The 22,625-nt window shown below is 39.9% G+C and overlaps 1 long non-coding RNA gene across 1 annotated transcript; it reads left to right on the top strand.

Moving 5' to 3' along the window:
- Positions 1-578: 578 nt before the first annotated feature.
- Positions 579-2,683, top strand: LOC129653690 (uncharacterized). Its single transcript, XR_008715206.1, has 2 exons — positions 579-1,041; positions 2,425-2,683. It is a non-coding gene; the product is annotated as an uncharacterized LOC129653690 (long non-coding RNA).
- Positions 2,684-22,625: the final 19,942 nt, after the last annotated feature.

Genomic DNA, 22,625 nt, shown 5'->3' with positions numbered 1-22,625 from the left:
TGCTGAAACGTAGGCAAACAAGTAGCACGTTAATTAATTTAACACATTAACAGGTGTTAAGCATATTGGCAAATTATCAGTTAGAAGACCTGGTCCCCTCTCAGAGACCAGATCCCCACTCTTGGATCAAACATTTATTCCCCCAAACTCTAATTTTTGGCAGCCTGAATGACTCTCCACAACTTATTCTTGGCTAAACAAAGCTGTTACTTCCTCCCTCCCAGAAGTGACCCTTGTCTAATTACTAATTGAGGAAGGGTTTAAAAGGACCAGCCTTCTTATTTAATACCTTAAATTGAGACAACTCTGAATGGCCTTCTCAGCTTCAGAGCTCTGCACAGGATTTGTTGAAGCCCTTGTTGTGGCTGCATTAGAACTAAACCTCTCTCTGTCCCAAATCCTGTTTTCTTTACCCTGCCACTCATGTTGGAATCTATCCCATAATCCTGTATGCTAGTCTTCCTGTAAGAGTCTGCTTCCCAGGGAATTCTATTGCAATGATAACAAACTCTTCCTGCAAACCAATCTAAGAGAATACTCAGCCCTTGGGGTCTGGGACCCAGGTGGGGTGAGTATAGGGATTCGTAAGGTATAAATGGCTTCCCTGGTGGTTAAGTGGTAAAGAATCCTTCTGCCAATGCAGGAGACACGGGTTGGTATTCCTGGGTCAGGAAGACTCCCTGGAGAAGTAAATGGTGACCCACTTCAGGATTCTTGCCTGGAAAATCCCATGGACAGAGGAGCCTGGAGGGCTGCAGTTTACAGGGTCACAAAGAGTTGGACACAACTTAGCGACTGAACAAAAACAGCAAACCAGTCTGTAGTAGTGCCTCTTTCTTCAGTCTCTCCTTGCTCTCGCTGTGGGGGTCACTTCCAGATCTGCCTCCACCTCCAGAAGCTGCCAAGGTTTTGAACCAACAGAGGCAGAAGATGGAGAACAGAATACTGCTCATGGGAACAAGCTTTGGAATTGATATCTAGTTTGGAAAGAGATCAGAGGGACAACTTTGATCTTTGCACTTTAGTTTTATTAAATGGCAAGTATAAAAATGACATTGAAGGTAGTATTAATAGTGAGAATCTCATAATCCTGTCATCTAAAAGCAGCCATTTTAATTATTGCATGTTTTACACATACATAACTATTTCATATATTTACAATTATAGTCTACATGTTGCTTCTGCTCTGCTGTTAAAAGTTAATATTCTTTCATAAATGTTTTCAGGGGTGCTTTAGCTGTCCCCCTTTGTCACGGTCTACCTCTTATCTCCTCTGCCTAACATATGCAGAACATATGGCCAAGAATAAAATGGCTCGAAACCAAATGACAATTTTCTAATAAATTTCTATTTGGAATATGTCAAAATCTGAACATATTGATTCTATAAATTAAAACATTAATTCTAAGGAAATTAGATTTCTGTAATTAGATTATGCATACACACAAACACACACACACATCTTTTTCTTTTCAAATAAGGCATTTGTGGTTGATTCACTTTGCCAATAAGTGCACCTTTGAGTCATTGATCACACATGCTAGCATAATGTGACATCTAAATTTCATTAATTTGATAAGAAATCTATACATTTTAGCTGTTTGCCATATATAAAAGTACAGCATAATAAGAGGGAAGAGATAGGGAGTTTGAGATGGACATGTGCACACTGCTGTATTTAAAATAGATAACCAATAAAGTCGTACTGTATAGCACAGGGAACTCTGCTCAAGGTTACATGGCAGCCTGGATGGGAGGCGGGTTTGGAGGAGAATGGATACATGCGTGTGGATGGCTGAGTTCCTTTGCTGCCCACCTGAAACTATTAATATCACAACATTGTTAATTGGCTATACTCTAATATAAAATAAAAAACTTTTTTAAAAAGTACATTATATACCCTCCAAAATGTGGAAGGCAAAGGTCTCAGTCTCATTCTAACTAGAAGAAATAAGAATTATACAGGAGGAAACCCAGGCATCGATATGGACTGTTACAAGTTTGTCATATTAATTTGATGGCAGTATTTTGTGTAGAATGAGAGGGATAAACATCACACATGGACCACTTTGATGTGTCTCATTGCCCTGACTGACCTGGGCCTGCAAGACAATCAGTTCCAGAAAGCTTATAATCTGAGGGCTCTCTCATTTATCCCCAGAGAATTAGCAGAATGAGGTGATCTGAGTGACACTGAGACTGTGTCTCACAGCTGGCCATTAGGTTTGCTACCCCGGACACCCAGAAACCTCAGACACTTAGATTTTGCCCTTGACCTTATTGACTAAGGTCCCTTGTTTTATAACTGTTATTGGTTGCAGATCGAACTTGCTTGCAGGCAGATTCTTTACCAACTGAGCTATGAGGGAAGCCCTCATTGTTCTGTTAGAACATTTATAATCATGCTTCTCTTTAACTAGGCAGTCTGATGACCACAAATGGATTTTAGGATGTGGACAGTCACTGGAGACCTGAAAAGGATGGACAAGGACCTTCAAGAACTGTATAGCACAGGAAACTCGGCTCAATGTTATATGGCAGCCCGGATGGGAGAGGAGTTTGGAGGAGAGTGGATACACATATATGTATGGCTGAGTCCCTTGGCTGTCTGCCTGAAAATATCACAACATTGTTAATCGGCTATACTCCAATATAAAATAAAAAGTTAAAAAAAAAAAAAAAAGGATGGTTAACTGACAAGGTGAGTCTGCTTCAGAGCCATCTCTTTTCAGCCCCTGCGTGGAGCAGCTGATATGATCCCAGGTGCTCCTACCTAACCTGTGTTCTCTCTGGGTGTGGAAATAGGGCTCTCCAGGCAGGCAGGAGTGTCTACTGCCCACGTGACCTAGGACAGCCCTGCCTGATTCATCCAGGAAACAGCTGGCCCCCATTAGGGCGCTGATCAGCATAGATAGGCCCTGATGAAGCTGCGCCCTTGACACCACAGTTGGTTAATTTCTGAGCACTGGCCAACACTTCACAGTGCTGAGCTGTGTGAGAAATCTCCTCTTCCAGAAGCCACAGGCCCCAGAAGCTCTGACTGGATGGGTGACATTTGTGTGGATAAACCTCGAGTGGCCTTGACTCCACTCCCTGTTCAGGACTGCTTTGTCCTGAGCTGCTAAATTTCTTCTCTCTCCTCTCCTAGGAGAGGATGATTAGCATCTGTCCACTTCCATTTCTGTCCCCTCAGACCCCAAAGGGCACAGAAACAACCCCTCAAAAGTAATGGCAAATGTAAGGGTGACCCACCCAGCCAGGGTATTGTGAATGGGAAGCTTAGTATCTCAAACCCACATCATTGTTATTCAATTACTAAGTTGTGTCTGACTCTTTGTGACCCCATGGACTGTAGCCCGCCAGGCTCCTCTGTCCATGAGATTCTCCAGGCAAGAATACTGGGGTGGATTGCCATTTCCTCCTCCAGGGGATCTTCCCTATCCAGGGATCGAACACACATCTCTTGTGTCTCCTGCCTTAGTAGGCAGATGCTTTACCATTAGCACCATTTTCAGAGTTGTGCGTGACAAATGAAACAAGACTGATCACAGTTCCCGATACCTAGTAAGCTCCCAATAAATATTCACTAAAAATGTATTAGCTAATATAATAATTTACAAAGCTCAGCCTGTGAAGTGTGCCTAGTCTGTGTGATTTATAACTATATATTAATATTATTGTGCATCCTGTACTGTGATGATCATGTTTTGATGAGCAGTGAACTGGGTGCTAAGCTTAGAGAATAGAGTTTTTTGTAGAAACCTGAGGCTCAGTAGACACAAGTGAGCACCAAGTTGGGCAAAAAGACCATCGTCCACTAATCCAAATACACAAAGGGTTAGGAATACATACACTTAGCAGAGTATACAACAAAGGCTAGCATGTGGGGAAAGGAAGGACAAAAATACACTCTTAAACTGGCAAGAAAGCTGCCAACACTTGGTGCGGTTTTGACTAAAAGCCAGAAGAGATGTTCTTTGATTCCTAATGAAAAATAACATTTTACTTCCCAGATTCTAAAATGCAGTCTAAAGATGTGGGTTTGCAGGACAGGAAATTTGGTATAAGGTGGCTTAGATAGAAATTATCTAACCATAAATAGCAGAAATATTTGAAGCAACTTTCAAATATGTGATACAATAGCATTAACTATAGTTGTTATGTTGTACATGTCAGTCCCAGAATTTATCTTATAAGTTTGTACCCTCTGACCACTTTCACCACATCCCCCCATCCTTTATCCCTCATTTTGGGGCAATCACCAATCAGATCTGTTTTCATGATTTCCTTAGATAAAACTGAGATCATATTCTATTTGTCTTTTTCTGACATACTTCACTTAGCATATTGCCCTCAAGGTCCATCTGTATTGTTTGAAATGGCAGGATTTCTTTCTTTCTTATGGCTAAATAGTATTTGTGCGTGTGAGTGTATATGTATCTCGCCTTTTCTTTTTACATTCATTCACAGATGGACACTTAGGTTGTTTCCATGTCTTGCCTATTGCAAAAAATGCTGCAATAAATACAGGAGTGTAGATATCTCTTTGAGATAGTGATTTCATTTCCTTCAGATATACACTCAGAAGTGGAATTGCTGGGTCACAGTTGCTAAAGGAGTAGATCTTAAAAATTCCCATCTCAAGAAAAAAATTGTGACTATGTGAAGTGATGGATGTTGACTAGACATTGTGGTGATCATGTTACAATATGTACCTGTATCAAAGCATCGAAGCTGTAAGTTGTATATTGTTTAGTGACTCAGTCGTGTCCGACTCTTTTTGCGACTCCATGAACTGTAGCCCAACAGGCTCCTCTGTCCATGGGATTTCCCAGGCAAGAATACTGGAGTGGGTTAACATTTTGTTCTCCAGGAGATCTTCCTGACCCAGGAATCAAACCCGTGTCTCCTTCATTGACAGTGGGTTCTTTACCACTGAGCCACCAGGGAAGACTTTATGTTGTATACCTTAAACTTAAGTTTAATGATTTGTGTCAATTATGTCTCAATAAAACTGGGAAAAATAATTGAAAGGAAATAGAAGCATAGAATGTCTGGGAATGTTTGGTATTGTTGCCATCTGTGATCTCTCCCATATGTCTGATGCTTTTCAGACTGTGAAAAAAATATACCTACAGTATTTATTTAATATTAATGGCATGATAGATTGATTGAAACTTTTATTCTCCTTTCTTGAAGATAAGGGAACTGAGGTCCGGGATGACTATATGATTTGCCCAAAGTCACACAGAAGAAAAAGAATAGGAGTAGGGATGAAATCCAGGCCTCTTGAGTGCAACATCCAGACTTATTCTATTAAAATATATTTTTAAAAAGCTGCTTGTTAAACTATATTTCTAACATTTATATTTTGGAATCTCAACTATACACATTTTGGAATCCCTGAAATTCTCCATTTTGGTATAAGTTAATGATGAACTTGAGCAGAGAAAATGAGACCCATGACCTTAATTGGCTACACACAGTAGATATGACAGTAAAAGGAAGGAAACCATAAGAAAATATTTAAAATACTAACTCTTAATGTGATTAATACTCAATTTTAACATATCATACTGTGGTATAACCACAAATCACTTGACAATCAGGCTAAAAGCACAATTTGAGCTGAAAAACGAAGGGAGGAGGAGAGAGAAGGAGCATCATTACCTATTTATTTTTCTAGTTATATTTGAACTTAAAATAGAAAGCATTTGAAAGACCATATGGTTAGCAGATGCTGTTAAAGGGGTGTTTAAGATTCACTGGTGGGATCAGGAATAAGGGTCAATGGAATAAATGTCTTCATCACTGAAGGCACCTCTGCAGCTGGCACTCGGGCACTGATGTGACCTACAGAGGGAATCCTTGCAGGGAGAGAAGGCCTGCCCTCTCTTCTGATAGGTCCTTATATGTTTAAGGCCCTCTGATAGCAGAGGATGAGATGGCAGGATGGCATCACAGACTCGATGGACGTGAGTTTGAGTGAACTCCGGGAGTTGGTGATGGACAGGGAGGCCTGGTGTGCTGCGATTCATGGGGTCACAAAGAGTCAGACACGACTGAGCGACTGAACTGAACTGATGACACTATATCTAATTTAGAAAAAATAAACACACGAAGTCTGTTGTGCATAAAGAACCCCAAAGCACTGGCAATCTGTACTGATGCCCTGGAAATAAGTACTGATTTCATAAATCATAGAGTATTCCCATAGGAAGTGAGGTTTATTCAAAATCCTTATTTCATAGATCAGTTTACTAAGAGTTAAAGAGGTTGCTTGCCTCACCAAAGGTCACTTAGTTAGATAACGGGGACTCCAGGACTGAGTCTAAGACTCCATCCATCCCACGATGCTGCACTCTCTTCCTTGCTCAAAAGACAATTCTGGGTACACACTGTGTATCCGTCATTGCTTCCTCTGGGTTGGGAGTTAAATTCAACAGACTTGTTTAGAGTTTCTACATTTTACCAAGCACCGTGCTAGACACAAAGACACGTGACACAGAATGCACACTCGAAGAGCTTACACACTCGAAGAGAGATGGATCAAACTCTATTTGACGCCCACTACAGTGGTTTCTCCTACAGTGATTTCAGCTCCCAACTGTACACCAGTACTTGATATTCATGATATTAACTGGTCATCACAAACTCACACTTCATCTTTTCAGTTTTTTTTTTTCTTTGCATCCCTTTCCCCTTTGTTCCATCACCACATGGCTTAATGATGCATTGCTGCTGCTGCTGCTGCTAAGTTGCTTCAGTCGTGTCCGACTCTGTGCGACCCCATAGACAGCAGCCCACCAGGCCCCGCCGTCCCTGGGATTCTCCAGGCAAGAAGACTGGAGTGGGTTGCCATTTCCTCCTCCAATGCATGAAAGTGAAAAGTGAAAGTGAAGTCGCTCAGTCTTGTCCGACTCTTAGCGACCCCATGGTCTGCAGCCTACCAGGCTCCTCCGTCCATGGGATTTTCCAGGCAAGAGTACTGGAGTGGGTTGCCATTACATTGGGCTGGACAAAAAATTTGTTCAAGTTTTTCTATAACATCCTACTGAAAACTGAAACAGACGTTTTGGCCAGCATAATATTCCCTACCACACATCTCTCTCTCTCATTTCGTGATGAAGTTGTTCCTCCAAAAAATCTTCTATGCTTTACCCCATACCCGGATATGTTTCCTTCCACTGAGGTTATATGATACCTGTCTATATCATGTTTATGTCATTTATAATTTTATATCCTGTTACCATCATGGATGTATACATTATCTCCTTCACTAATGCTTTAGATCCTTGGAGCAGAAATGTAAGTCTGATTTACCCCTATATCCTTACATCCCTAGAAGAGTCATCACACAGAGTAAAGTCTCAACATGTAATCGTATAAATGAATACAGAGATTGCATAATTTATTTAATTCAATTCAGCACTCATGCTTTGAATATTTACTCTAAGCCTGCTGTGGTGAGTAAATATTAGTTTTTCATTGATCATTAAACAGATTCAACCTTGAGCATGTGGATGTGATTGCTCCTTCTGACTTTACTCAGGGGCTAAACCTTCACGGAACTCTGAGAGGCCTCGAGGGAACTGTGGGAGCAGTGGTATCTCCATCAAGCACATAGCTGAGTTTTGCTTTTTGAAGCTTAGACCTTAGAGGGAATTCTACATACCAGAAGACACTTTCTATCTCAAGCTAGATCCTCAGGGAAATGTAAATGAAGCTTGTTTTTTTCTTTTCCCCTTGACTTCCCAAAGTCGTTCAGTTCAGTTCAGTCGCTCAGTTGTGTCAGACTCTTTGCGACCCCAGGGACTGTAGCACATCAGGCTTCCCTGTCCATCACCAACTCCCGGAGCTTACTCAAACTCATGTCCATTGCGTCGGTGATGCCATCCAACCATCTCTTCTTCTGTTGTCCCCTTCTCCTCCTGCTTTCTATCTTTCCCAGCATCGGGGTCTTTTCAAATGAGTCAGTTTTTCACATCAGGTGGCCAAAGGATTGGAGTTTCAGCTTCAGCATCAGTCCTTCCAATGATTATTCAGGACTGATTTCCTTTAGGATTGACTGATTGGATCTCCTTGCTGTCTCAGGGACTCTCAAGAGTCTTCTCCAACACCACAGTTCAAAAGCATCAATTCTTCGGCACTCAGCTTCCTTTATAGTCCAATTCTCACATCCATACATGACTACTGGAAAAACCATAGTTTGACTAGATGGACCTTTATTGGTAAAGTAATGTCTCTGCTTTTGAATATGCTGTCTAGGTTGGCCATAACTTTTCTTCTAAGGAGCAAGCATCTTTTAATTTCATGGCTGAAGTCACCGTCTGCAGTGATTTTGGTGCCCAAGAAAATAAAGTCTCTAACTGTTTGTTTCGCCATCTATTTGCCATAAAGTGATAGGACTGGATGCGATGATCATAGCTTTCTGAATGTTGAGTTTTAAGCTAACTTCTTCACTCTCCTCCTTCACTTTCATCAAGAGCCTCTTTAGTTCTTCTTATTTGCTTTCTGCCATAAGGGGGGTGCTGTCTGCATATCTGAGGTTGCTGATATTTCTCCCAGCAATCTTGATTCCAGCTTGTGCTTCACCCAGCTCAGCACTTCTCAAGACATACTCTGCATAGAAGTTAAATAAGCAGGGTGTCCATATACAGTCTTGACATATTCCTTTCCAGATTTGGAACCAGTCTGTTGTTCCATGTCCAGTTCTAACTGTTGCTTCCTGCCCTGCATACAGATTTCTCAAGAGACAGGTAAGGTAGTCTGGTATTCCCATCTCTTGAAGAATTTTCCACAGTTTCTTACTATCCACACAGTCAAAGGCTTTGACATAGTCAATAAAGCAGAAGTAGATGTTTTTCTGGAACTCTCTTGCTTTTTCGATGATCTAACAGAGGTTGGCAACTTAATCTCTGGTTCCTCTGCTTTTTCTAAATCCAGATTGAAAAACTGGAAGTTCACTGTTCATGTACTGTTGAAGCCTGGCTTGGAGAATTTTGAGCATTACTTTACTAGCATGTGAGATGAGTGCAATTGTGCTATAGTTTGAGCATTCTTTGGCGTTGCCTTTCTTTGGGATTGGAATGAAAACTGACCTTTTCCAGTCCTGTGGCCACTGCTGAGCTGTCCAATCAGCTTCAGTGTAAGTTTCTGGTAACCATCTTATTGAGCAGCAGCATTTTTCTGTGTATCCTTGTGTTTCTATCTGAGTTCACAAGGTTTGAAGGCGAAGTCACTGCCAAGTCCCTTCCTTCTTCACAGTGAAATATTTTCTCTAAGCTAGGTTTGTGTGCTCTCAGTTTTCCTGTGCTACTATTTAAGCCATTTTTATACAGCTTATATTTATTGTTTTATTGTCTCTCTTCCATAACTAATGGCCTTTACACATGACCTCATTAATTAATACCCACACTGCTTGGTATTTGCAATAAGAATTTCCAGTTACATAGAACAAAAATGGGAAATACTCTTCAAAAGGTGACATTGGATTCTACTTTATAGCACAATAGGGCCCAGTCATTTACTTTTTTCACTTTTCTTTATCTGGATTTATGTAAGCATAAAACCACCCCTCAGTCAGTCTATCTCATCAAGAGGCTTTCATAAGCCTCTTATCCTTCTCCAACAGAGGACAGACAGACTGAAAACCACAATCACAGAAAACTAACCAATCTAATCACATGGACCACAGCCTTGTCTAACTCAATGAAACTATGAGCCACACTGTGTATGGCCACCCAAGATGGATGGGTCATGGTGGAGAGTTCTGATAAAATGTGGTCCACTGGAGAAGGGAATGGCAAACCACTTCAGTATTCCTGCCTTGAGAACCCCATGAACAGTATGAAAAGGCAAAAAGATAGGACACTGAAAGATGAACTCCCCAGGTCAGTAGGTGCCCAATATACTAGTGGAGATCAGTGGAGAAATAACTCCAGAGAGAATGAAAAGATGTAGCCAAAGCAAAAACAACACTCAGCTGTGTATGTGACTAGTGATGAAAGTAAGGTCCGATGCTGTAAAGAGCAATATTGCATAGGAACCTGGAATGTTAGGTCGATGAATCAAGGCAAATTGGAAGTGATCAAACAGGAGATGGCAAGAGTGAACATCAACATTTTAGGAATCAGCGAACTAAAATGGACTGGAATGGGTGAATTTAACTCAGATGACCATTATATCTACCACTGTGGGCAAGAATCCCTGAGAAGAAATGGTGCAGCCATCAGTCAACAAAAGACTCCAAAATGCAGTACTTGGATGCAATCTCAAAAATGACAGAATGATCTCTGTTCATTTACAAGGCAAACCATTCAATATCACGGTAATCCAAGACTATGTCCCAACCAGTAATGCTAAAGAAGCTGATGTTGAACAGTTCTATGAAGACCTACAAGACCATCTAGAACAACACCCAAAAAAGATGTCCTTTTCATTATAGGGGACTGGAATGCAAAAGTAGGAAGTCAAGAAACACCTGGAGTAACAGGCAAATTTGGCCTTGGAATATGGAATGAAGCAGGGCAAAGGCTATTAGAGTTCTGCCAAGAGAATGCACTGGTCATAGCAAACACCCTCTTCCAACAACACAAGAGAAGACTCTATACATGGACATCACCAGATGGTCAACACCAAAATCAGATTGATTGTATTCTTTGCAGCCAAAGATGGAGAAGCTCTATACAGTCACCAAAAACAAGACTGGGAGCTGACTGTGGCTCAGTTCATGAACTTGTTATTGCCAAATTCAGACTTTGAAGAAAGTAGGGAGAAGAACTACAACATTCAGGTATGACTTAAATCTCTAACGATTATATAGTGGAAGTGAGAAATAGATTTAAGGGACTAGATCTGATAGAGTGCCTGATGAACTATGGACAGAAGTGTGTGACATTGTGCAGGAGACAGGGAGCAAGACCATCCTCAAGAGAAAGAAATGCAAAAAAAGCAAAATGGCTGTCTGAGGAGGCCTTACAAATAGCTGTGAAGAGAAGCCAAAAGCAAAGAAGAAAAGGAAATATATACCCATTTGAATGTAGAGTTCCAAAGAATAGCAAGGAGAGATAAGAAAGCCTTCCTCAGCAATCAATGCAAAGAAATAGAGTAAAACAACAGAATTGGAAAGACTAGAGATCTCTTCAAGAAAATTAGAGATACCAAGGAAAAGTTTCATGCAAAGATGGGCTCAATAAAGGACAGAAATGTTATGGACCTAACAGAAGCAGAAGATATTAAGAAGAGGTGGAAAGAATACATGGAAGAACTGTACAAAAAAGATCTTCATGAACCAGATAATCACGATGGTGTGATCACTCACCTAGAGCCAGACATCCTGGAATGTGAAGTCAAGTGGGCCTTAGGAAGCATCACTAAAAACAAAGCTAGTGGAGGTGATGGAATTCCAGTTGAGCTATTTCAAATCCTAAAAGATGACGCTGTGAAAGTACTGCACTCAATATGCTAGCAAAATTAGAAGTTCAGCAGTAGCCACAGCATTGGAAATGGTCAGTTTTCATTCCAATCCCTAAGACAGGCAATGCCAAAGGATGTTCAAACTACCGCACAATTGCACTCATCTCACACACTAGCAAAGTAATGCTCAAAATTCCCCAAGCCAGGCTTCAACAGTATGTGAACCATGAACTTCCAGATGTTCAAGCTGGATTTAGAAAAGACAGAGGAACCAGAGATCAAATTGCCAACATATGCTGGATCATTGAAAAAGCAAGAGAGTTCCAAAAAAACATCTATTTCTGCTTTACTGATTATGCCAAAGCCTTTGACTGTGTGGATCACAATAAACTGTAGAAAATTCTGAAAGAGATGGAAATACCAGACCACTTTACCTACTTCTTGAGAAACCTGTATGCAGGTTGAGAAGTATCAGTTAGAACTGGACATGGAACAACAGACTGGTTCCAAATAGGAAAAGGAGTACGTCAAGGCTATATATTGTCACCCTGCTTATTTAACTTCTATGCAGAGTACATCATGAGAAGTGCTAGGCTGGAAGAAGCACAAGCTGGAATCAAGATTGTAGGGAGATATATCAATAACCTCAGATATGCAGATGACACCACCCTTATGGCAGAAAGTGAAGAGGAACTAAAGAGCCTCTTGATGAAAGTGAAAGAGGAGAGTGAAAAAGTTGGCTTAAATCTCAACATTCAGAAAACGAAGATCATGGCATCTGGTCCCATCACTTCATGGCAAATAGTGGGGAAATAGTGGAAACTGTGCCAGACTTTATTTTGGGGGGCTCCAAAATCACTGCAGATGGTGACTTCAGCCATGAAATTAAAAGATGCTTGCTCCTTAGAAGAAAAGTTATGACCAACTTAGACAGCATACTAAAAAGCAGAGACATTACTTTACCAACAAAGGTCCATCTAGTCAAACTATGGTTTTTCCAGTAGTCATGTATGGATGTGAGAGTTGGACTATAAAGGAAGTTGAGTGCCGAAGAATTGATGCTTTTGAACTGTGGTGTTGGAGAAGACTCTTGAGAGTCCCTGGGACAGCAAGGAGATCCAATCAGTCAATCCTAAAGGAAATCAGTCCTGAATAATCATTGGAAGGACTGATGCTGAAGCTGAAACTCCAATCCTTTGGCCACCTAATGTGAAAAACTGACTCATTTGAAAAGACCCTAATGCTGGGAAAGATTGAAGGCAGGAGAAGGGGACAACAAAGGAACAGATGGTTGGATGGCATCACCAACTCAATGAACATGAGTTTGAGTGAGCTCCAGGAGTTGGTGATGGACAGGGAGGCCTGGCATGCTGCAGTTCATGGGGTCACAAAGAGTCTGACACGACTGAGTTATCAAACCGAATTGAAAACCAACCAGGTCTAATAGGGTTTCATAATAAAATCAGAGCCCAGGTTATATCTATATAATAACTGTAAAAGTTAATATTAGTGATTCATTTTACGTTTCACAAACTCTTTGCACATGTATTATATCTCTCACTTCACACAACCACACATCAAGAGGATAGTATTGTCACTGCATTGTGGATGAGGAAACTGAGGTTCAGAAAGATTGAATGGCCTTTTCAAGTTTATATTATCAGTCAAGTGTAGAATAAGGATCTATGCCCAGATTTATTTATTTTTAATAATAATGCCACTTGCAGCAACATGGATGGACTTAGAGACTGTCATACTGAGTGAAGTTAAGTCAGAGAAAAATATGATATCCTTTATATGTGGAATCTAAATAAGAGTGATACAAATGAGCTTCTTTACAAGAGAGAGTCACAGATGTAGAGATCAAATTTATGGTTGCTGGGGTGGGTAGGGGTGGCAGAATAGGGGGAAGAGATAGGGAGTTTGGGATGGACATGTACACTCTGCTATATTTAAGATGGATAACCAACAAGGATCTACTGTAGAGCACAGGGAACTCTGCTCAATGTTATGTGGCAGCCTGGATGGGACAGAAGTTTGGGGGAAAATGGATACATATATATGTGTGGCTGAATCCCTTTGCTGTTCACCTGAAATTATCACAACATTGTTAATTGGCTATACGCCAATATAAAATTAAAAGTTTCTTAAAAAAAAAAAAAAACAACCCAGAAGCCATGTTTTTCTTTCCTCTGTATGACTTCATTCTGAAAGTAAATTATATGTAGCAATTCTGTACTGGTACTAAATATCCAATAAGAGTTAAAAAAACAGAGCCTCCAGGCAGACACTTGAATGTAGGTTCATGGTGAGTATGTGACCATGGGAACATCACAGATGAAAGGTGAAGGGGTCAATTATTCAATAAATGGTGCTGGGAAAATGGCGAGGTTTACAAGGAAAAAAGATCGATGTAAATCTTCCTGTAAAACTAAACGTCAAAATAAAATTCTAGATGAATTAAAGACTCCCATTAAAAAACCAGTAAATTGGAAGAAAATATAAATGAATAACTGCCCAATCCATGATATGGCAAAAATTTCCATACTTAAAACTAATGAGAAAGACCTCAAAAGAAGCAATCAATATACTTGACTAAATAACATTTTAAACTTTATATCAAAACCATAAACAACCAGTAATAAAAGAAGAAAACATTTGGAACATGTATGGCATAAAAAGCTTAACACCCTTGATATAGAAAAGCCTGTATGAATCAATGAGAAATCACTAAAAAAGTTAAGAAGAGAGAATAAAGGAACACATACATATGTGAAAATATTAAACTATTAATCAAAAATATACATTCAAAGAAAGAATTTACTTTAAAAACTTAGATATACAATGTTTGTTGAGGTCCAGAGAGACAAATAAACATTTTAATTCACAAAACACATGCATAAACTAATGTAGGCCTTTTAAGAATATGATTGAACAGCGTGTATAAAGAACAGGAAAAATAGTCATATCTTTTAACCTAATAATATGCTTTTAGGAATTTATCCCAAAAGTAACTAAATGTGAAGGATATATCATAAAATGTCAATTAAAACCTTATTTAAGAAAACACCGGGAAATGGGAGGGAGGCTCAAGATGGAGGGGATATATATACACACTTATAGTTGATTCATGCTTATATAGCTGCAGATGGCGACTGCAGCCATGAAATTAAAAGACACTTACTCCTTGGAAAGAAAGTTATGACAAACCTAGATAGCATATTCAAAAGCAGAGACATTACTTTGCCAACAAAGGTTCGTCTAGTCAAGGCTATGGTTTTTCCAGTGGTCATGTTTGGATGTGAGAGTTGGACTGTGAGGAAGGCTGAGCGCCGAAGAATTGATGCTTTTGAACTGCGGTGTTGGAGAAGACTCTTGAGAGTCCCTTGGACTGCAAGGAGATCCAACCAGTCCATTCTGAAGGAGATCAGCCCTGGGATTTCTTTGGAAGGAATGATGCTAAAGCTGAAACTCCAGTACTTTGGCCACCTCATGGGAAGAGTTGATTCATTGGAAAAGACTCTGATGCTGGGAGGGATTGGGGGCAGGAGGAGAAGGGGACGACAGAGGATGAGATGGCTGGATGGCATCACTGACTCGATGGACGTGAGTCTGAGTGAAGTCCGGGAGTTGGTGATGGACAGGGAAGCCTGGTGTGCTGTGATTCATGGGGTCGCAAAGAGTTGGACACGACTGAGCGACTGATCTGATCTGATCTGTACAGCAGAAATCAACACAACATTATAAAATAATTATCTTCCAATTTAAAGAAAAAATACATTGTAGGATAAAACCTGTCTAACAAGGTTATAATTGTCATTGCCAAGAACAAGGCTTTGTACCAGCTGGTAGCTTAAAAACGGTTGAGTGGTGGGATTAATAGCAGACCACAACCTCGTATACAATAGCAGATGAACAGTTAGGTACATTAGAGTATATCCAGATAATTCAATATAATCATTAAATGTTTTGAAGAATTTTAAATGGAAAAACACTATTGATGTAGCATTTTAAGAAAAAGGATATGAATTATACATGTATGATAGTGTATGTATAAATATATTACAAATATATACATCCATATAATCTCAGCAATTTATTTCCTGGAGTTGGAATTATGGAGAATTATTATTTCCTGGATGGTATTGCTTTCTGTATTTTTCAGTTTTCAAAGCATGTAACACATTTATTTTTTTTTTTAAGTACACAGAATAGTCTGAAAAGATTCATGTTAAAAAGTTAATCGTGATTATCTCCAGGTGGTGAGATGTTTTTAATTTTTGTAGATTTCTATAATAAACTTGTATTACTTTTAATCAGAAAAAATGCTTATATTCTATAAATGTTCTTATTCTATTAATAAACAGATTGTCAATCAATAGCATGAAAAGGTGAGCAGTGAAACTTAGGAACATCACAAAGTCAGGGTTAGCGACAGGTGTGCAGCAAAGTGAGACTCTTATCAGAGTGACTGATTGATTGCATCGACAGTCCCAATTCTTCATACCTCCCAAATCAATTGTCCCTGCCACATGACTTTCACTGCTCTTCCACTCTTAACTCTGGTCTTGGCCATGTGTTTTGTCTTAGCCAGTGGATTTGCAAATACAGCCTAAGTAAAGCTTGAAATCTGCCAGTTTCCCTCATGATGCCTCCATGAGAACATATTCCATCCTTACTACTGGAGATAAGAGATCCATGGTCACCTTTGTGACCTCAGCTCACCCACAACTGCCAACCAAATGAGAGAGTGGACTCAGCTCAAATCAGAACCCCCAGGTAATCCAGCTAGAGCAGTGATCCAAAGACCTGTGAGCTACATAAACATGGCTGTAATCTGCTGAGTTCTGGGGTAGTTGGCTCTACAGCATTATTGTGACAATGGATTCTGATGCAAGGGGGTGCCATGACTATGAATTGATTAGAAGTCACTACAAAATCCCCTGTTTCACTGTGAAGATATTTCTCTCTTCAAGGCTTGCTGAAAGCAGGATGAAACAGTCCTCTGGACAATTGACTTCCCATTGCTCAGGTATCTTTCTGTCCAATCAACTCATAGCCTACAAAGTACATAGATTTCATGGGGGAAAAATGCCTCTAATAAAATACATGGACACTCAAGTTCTTGGAAAGATTTTCATACCCACCCCCACCCCCAAGGCACTAATGCACTGACATTCACAGTAATGCATCTCTTAGAAGTTTAGTTAGCATTAAAATTCCTCCATGATTTCAGTCAAAGTGGGGCAACGACAAGCTGCAGTTCCTGGGAGCTGAGAGTAGACCATGAAATCTGGGCAGCATACGAGGGTGCAGGCATCCAATGGCTCTTCGTAGCAAAACAAACCCTAACTCTGGCTGTTGCTTTCATTTTTCCACAGTTCTTTAACCTTCAACAGCAAACATGAAACCAAGTGCATGAATCTGAGGAGTGCCAAAATTTAAAGGTGGAAATCCACTGGTTATGAACCCATTAAATCTCATTAAGTTTCTATCCAAACACTGTTTCAGGGGAAAAGGATCTTGTCAGTCTGACAGACATATTGGGCTGTTAAAGACAGAGGTCATCATCTATTTGAATCACAAAAGTAAAGATAAAAACCTCCATTTACTGAGCAACTAAACTGTATCAAGATTGCACTATTCTCTTTACACAATATCAAAAGACTACTGTAAGATAACTGTTATTCCCTCCATTTTGTAGGAATGTTAGATACACTGAGGTTTAGAGAGGCCAGGAAATGTGCCAGGTCACAGGCTGGTCCCTGCCAGAGTCGGCTCATACCAGGTCCTGGGACTGGAAGACCCATTCTTTCACACCCAGGTCATTTACTTCCTGTGACTACCTTACAATGAGCAGAGAAGCCGATGTTCACATGTCTTGTATCTTGGAAGTTACATTGAAGCTTGTCAATCAACAAACTGGCATTTTGATTTTAAAATAAAATGTAATTTCTAATGAGCCCGGTTTTGTCCTCCAGAGTCTCTTTCATTTGACACACAGAAGGGACTTTTATATTTGCCTTTCATATATCTCCAATAACCTTAAAACATTCCAAAAAATATAAATTCTCACCTAGCAATCTGTAGTCACTTTAATATGAAGACTTAAAGGACTGTGAATTTTCTTCATCTGCTACTTAACATACGGTACCTTCTGATTCTGTTAGTATAATATGATAATTACAAATCATATGATTTAATTATGTTTACCATGCTGTTCGTGGGCTCATGATTGTAAAAACAAGAAATATGATCCCCATATAGCTAGTAAGCTTTATTTTGTATCAAAGCAAATACCACTCTTTCCTCATTTCATTCCGTCTCTTCTCTCCACCCTCCCCCTCTCCTGCCTGAGTCAATTTTGGCCAAATAGACCCCAGCACAGAGCATTGTTCTATGGAATGCCCCCTTCTTTTCCCTGCCAAGCCCTATACAGTGAACTGTCTCCAGGGAATATTTTAATAAAGAAATCACATTAAGATATTAATTTATAGCAACGTAAAATCTTACTCTTTCTAGATTATGTCTTAATAGGGGCAGTGATAAATCAACTTAAAAACTAAAACTCTGGCAGAAGAAATTCTAGCATGAAGTGAAAGCTTATGAGTTGCAATACTTTTAGAAGTGACTCTTTTTCCTGGTGCCCCTCAGCTCACGTCTCTTGAGTCCTGTTTTTCTCTGTGGCACCTTTTTTTTCCACCCATAGCAGTAAGTCACGTGGAGACTGCAAAGCCAAGCAAAACAGTCTTGCTTTCCCAGAGCCACGAGAAACCAAACTTGCAACTCAAAACTGCAGATTACATTCTAAGTGCTTTCCTATAATTTTATTTTCTGCAACAACATTTTGGTCTGAGTCAAGCTTGCCTGCTTTAAGATATTTAGAGCAAAATAAGAGCAGTAACTACAGCTCATTAAGATGACAATGGGATCGATTTAAGAGAACGAGACATACTGGGTCCACACAGACTCAATGCTCCATTGAAAAGATGTGAGGTAAAAATAGGAAGTTAATTGCTGAATGTATAAATGAGTGAATATTTGCACATGCACACACATACTGCACACACTCCCATTCCATGCATACAGACACATATACACTGACGGCCCATATATGCAAAGATAGGCACACATACTTAATATGGAAACAAAACCATTTTCTGAGATTTGGGAAACAAACATTTTTATATATCATGCTTACCACTCACTGTGTGTAGTTTACCTTTCTGAAGGATCCCAGCAAGGGGGCAAAGCAATGCCAGTTCCTTTTACTTTCTCACAAAATTATGAATCTGATCAATTGACAGGCTGATGGATGCATTTTTTTAGGGAAATTTAATCCCCTAAATGTTTGCAGTAGTTACTATATAACAATCCTAAATCTTGAGCAAATTATGACCCAAGAACCTCTCTGATAAATTAAATCTGGAATACATCTAATTCCATTAGGTTTCTCTTTGCTTAAGGATAATCCCTAGCAAGTCTCCAACCTTCTTTTCCAAGGTCCTCAGGCCAGCTGGACCCAAAACTAACATGCCCTGACAATTCTGGCTTTAGAGGTATTTCTGGATTTAGGGCTGTAGGGAAATAGTGTGGAAAAGGAAGAGAATTAAGTACAACTTAAATGCTGTGTCCTTCACAACTATCCATGTCTTCATCCCACTTCAGTTTTATAAATTTGGAGCAGCACCAGCTATGAAATGCCTAGATTAGATTATGATACTACTAAATGAGTCTCTAGCACAGACATAGGATAAGAGACAATCAGATGTCATAAGTTAGCCCTTATTTACATAATTCTCTTGGAGAAGTATTTGATTAACACTAGATACTGTGGAAGAAATATTATTTTATTCATTCTCCATTCAACCAATGTCTATGGAGACTTACTATGTGCCACGCACTATTCTAGGTCCTATACATGAAACAGTTAACAAACTAGTGTTAAAAAAAAAATCCCACTGACATTAAATTTCCATCTCATTGAGAAAAACAAATATCATATATTAATACATATATGTGGAATCTAGAAAAATCATACAGATGAGCTACTTGCAGGGCAGCCATAGAGACGCAGACGTAGAGACTGGACAGGGACATGGGGTGGGGGATGAACTGGGAGACTGGAATCGATGTATGTGCACGGCCATGTGTAAAACAGCTAGTGGGGAAGCTGCTGTATAGCACAGGGAGCTCAGCTCCATGCCCTGTGATGATCTAGAGGGGTGGATTCAGTTCAGGTCAGGTCAGTTGCTTTGTCATGTCCGACTCTTTGCAACCCCATGGACGGCAGCACACCAGGCTTCCCTGTCTATCACCAACTCCCAGAGCTTGCTCAGACTCATGTCCATCCAACCATGATGCCATGGTGATGCCATCCAACCATCTCATCCTTTGTCGTCCTCTTCTCCTCCCGCTTTCAATCTTTCCCAGAATCAGAGTCTTTTCTAGTGAGTCAGTTCTTCACATCAGGTGACCAAGTATTGGATCTTCAGCTTCAGTAACAGTCCTTCCAATGAATATTCAGGACTGATTTCTTTTAGGATTGACTAGTTGGATCTCCTTTCAGTTAGACGGCAGACAGAATGAAAACCACAATCACGTAAAACTAACCAAGCTGATCACATGGACCACAGCCTTGTCTAACTCAATGAAACTATGAGCCATGCCGTGTAGGGCCACCCAAGATGGACGGGTCACGGTGGAGAATTCTGACAAAACGTGGTCCAGTGGAGAAGGGAGTGGCAAACCACTTCAGTATTCTTGCCTTGAGAACCCCATGAACGGTATGAAAAGAGGGGTGGGAGGCAAGTCCAAGAAGGAAGAGGTATATATACACATAGCTGATTCACTTCATCGTACAGCAGAAACTAACACTACATTGAACAGCAATTATACCCCAATAATGATTTAAAAAACCCTCACATCTCATTGACCAAAACTATACAAAATTTTCAAACAAATTAAATAAATATATAAACAAATAAATAAGTCTATGTCATCTGTTCCCTCTTCTGCCCCTTGGCTGGTGTTAGGGAATACATGGAGTAGAAGGCTAGGGAGCTTTTTGTAGCAACTTTAAACCATGTACAATTGTCTTTCAATAGACCAGGGACACGGGTGTTTGGTATGCATGTGAGTGACATGGGGCTGGTGGCCGGAAGACCTGTGTAAGGCTGAGGTGGATTAGTCACTGACTCTTCTTTCCCTTCCGCAGGCTGATTTGAAAGGTCCCAGCCATTGTGCCTCTCTGATAAGGTTGCTTCACGGGCGGTGTGTGGCTCTTTGGCAGGCCGTGAGTCCTGCCTGTCCTGCTTGTAGGCAGAACGAAAGCCAAATGAAAGTCAGCTACATTTTGATGAAGGGAGCCAACAAACCTGTGCACCAAGCTGCTCATCCTAGCATGCTATTTGTTGGGTTTATTTTCATTGTAAAGGCGGGGCTATAGCTGGCAAGAGCCCACAGACTCCCCACAGTGGGACAGAATCCATCCATGTTCCTCTCCCTGTGAGCAAAGCAGACCTACCAAGCAGGTAAGCTTTCACAGGGCAGCTATTGCATCTGCTCAGTCATCTCAGCCTCCAGTGTTCAGGAAAAACCCACCTCAAGGATGATAAAGAAGTTGACAGAGTGAATGTGAGGAATGAGGATTGCCATCTACAAATGGGACCCAGCAGGTTAGGTGAAGAGGACCCCTGTACTTGCAGCTAAATGCATGTGGCTTCCTGGGACTCAGCCATGCAGCTCAGTTCATAGCAGCCCACAGTTCAGAAGTTTAATGTGAAAGTATAAACTGAATGCAATTTGTTCCAAATTGCTTTGTTTGATCCCATGACTCAAGAAAATTATTCCTCACTTCAACCTATATTTGAAAGTAGAGAAAGGCTACAAAAACAAAAACAAACCAAAAAAAGGCCGGTTTTCCAACTACAAGAAGGAGTTGTAGAGTTCACTCATTACAGAGTCCAGTCTACTCAGTTCACCTGCTCTGAACAACGACCTTAACACTAGACTTCCCCTCGTGGTTACATTACATAGAAAATACTATCGGATGGTATCAGCTAATGGAGCTTAAGTATGACTACTTAGAGAAAGGCAGTCATTGATTTTCACATACTGTCATTGGCTTATAGCTGTGTTGCCTATAGCTTTCAAAATACATTTTTTTAGTGTATCACAATAAAGATTAAAGAAGAAAAAAAATCACAAGATTATATTAAACAGAACAATAATTTTATAAAACTCAATACCTGGGACTTCCTTGGCAATCTGGTGATTAAGACCTTGTACTTCTAATGCAGGGGGTTTGGGTTCAGTCCCTCATGAGAGAACTAAGATTTCACATGCTGTATGGCATGGCCAAAAGTTTTTTTAAAAAAATTAAAAACCTATTCATAACAAACGTTTCTAAAAATCAGGAAAATAAAAGCATACTTACTTTTTAAAGTGGCTCCACCAATACTTGCCACAAGCACCGTATTACCTTTTCAAAAAAAGCTGAAGCATTTCTGCCAAGGTTAGGAAAGGTCAGGGATACTTCCTACTGTTATCTATTCACGTCTCTCCAATATGATGCTGGAAATCATATATGATTCAATAAGACAAAAGCAAATTGTGTAAAGAAGGAAAGAAACTGAATTATCATTTGTAATGGATAGTATTCTAATCTCTAAATATCCAAGATAACTTACAAAGTAGAGTAAGAGAATATAGTAAGACTCTTACATTAACCTCAAAAACTAATAACATCCCTATTAGTTTAATAAATGGAATAGGTAGGTAGCCATTCCATTCTCCAGGAACCCAGGTCTCCTGCATTGCAGGCAGATTCTTTACCATCCGAACCACCAGGGAAGCCCAATAAGAATTCAAGAAGCAGAAGAAAGAGAAGATGAAACAGAAAAAAAAAAATAGAGAAACTTCCAAAATTAATGACAGGCACAAAAACCATAGACCCAGGAAGTTCAAAGAAAATTGCATAGAATAAATATAAGCATGTAAACACACGTCACTCACATCCCTAAGCATATCATATCCAAATTTCAGAAAGTCAAAAAGAGACAAAATGTTGAAAGCTGCTTGAGTAAAAAGACACCTTTACTTATAGAAGAAGAAGGCCAAGAAATATTGTGTACTTCTTAAGAGACCATGCAGGCAAAAATTGAGTGTAGCAAAATATTTTAAATATTAAAAGAATAAACCACCAA

Source organism: Bubalus kerabau, chromosome 5, assembly GCF_029407905.1.
Source record: "Bubalus kerabau isolate K-KA32 ecotype Philippines breed swamp buffalo chromosome 5, PCC_UOA_SB_1v2, whole genome shotgun sequence".
In the NCBI taxonomy this organism is placed as follows: domain Eukaryota; kingdom Metazoa; phylum Chordata; class Mammalia; order Artiodactyla; family Bovidae; genus Bubalus; species Bubalus kerabau.
The sequence above is the reverse complement of the archived record's forward strand: the minus strand, read 5'-3'. Positions and strand labels throughout refer to the sequence as shown.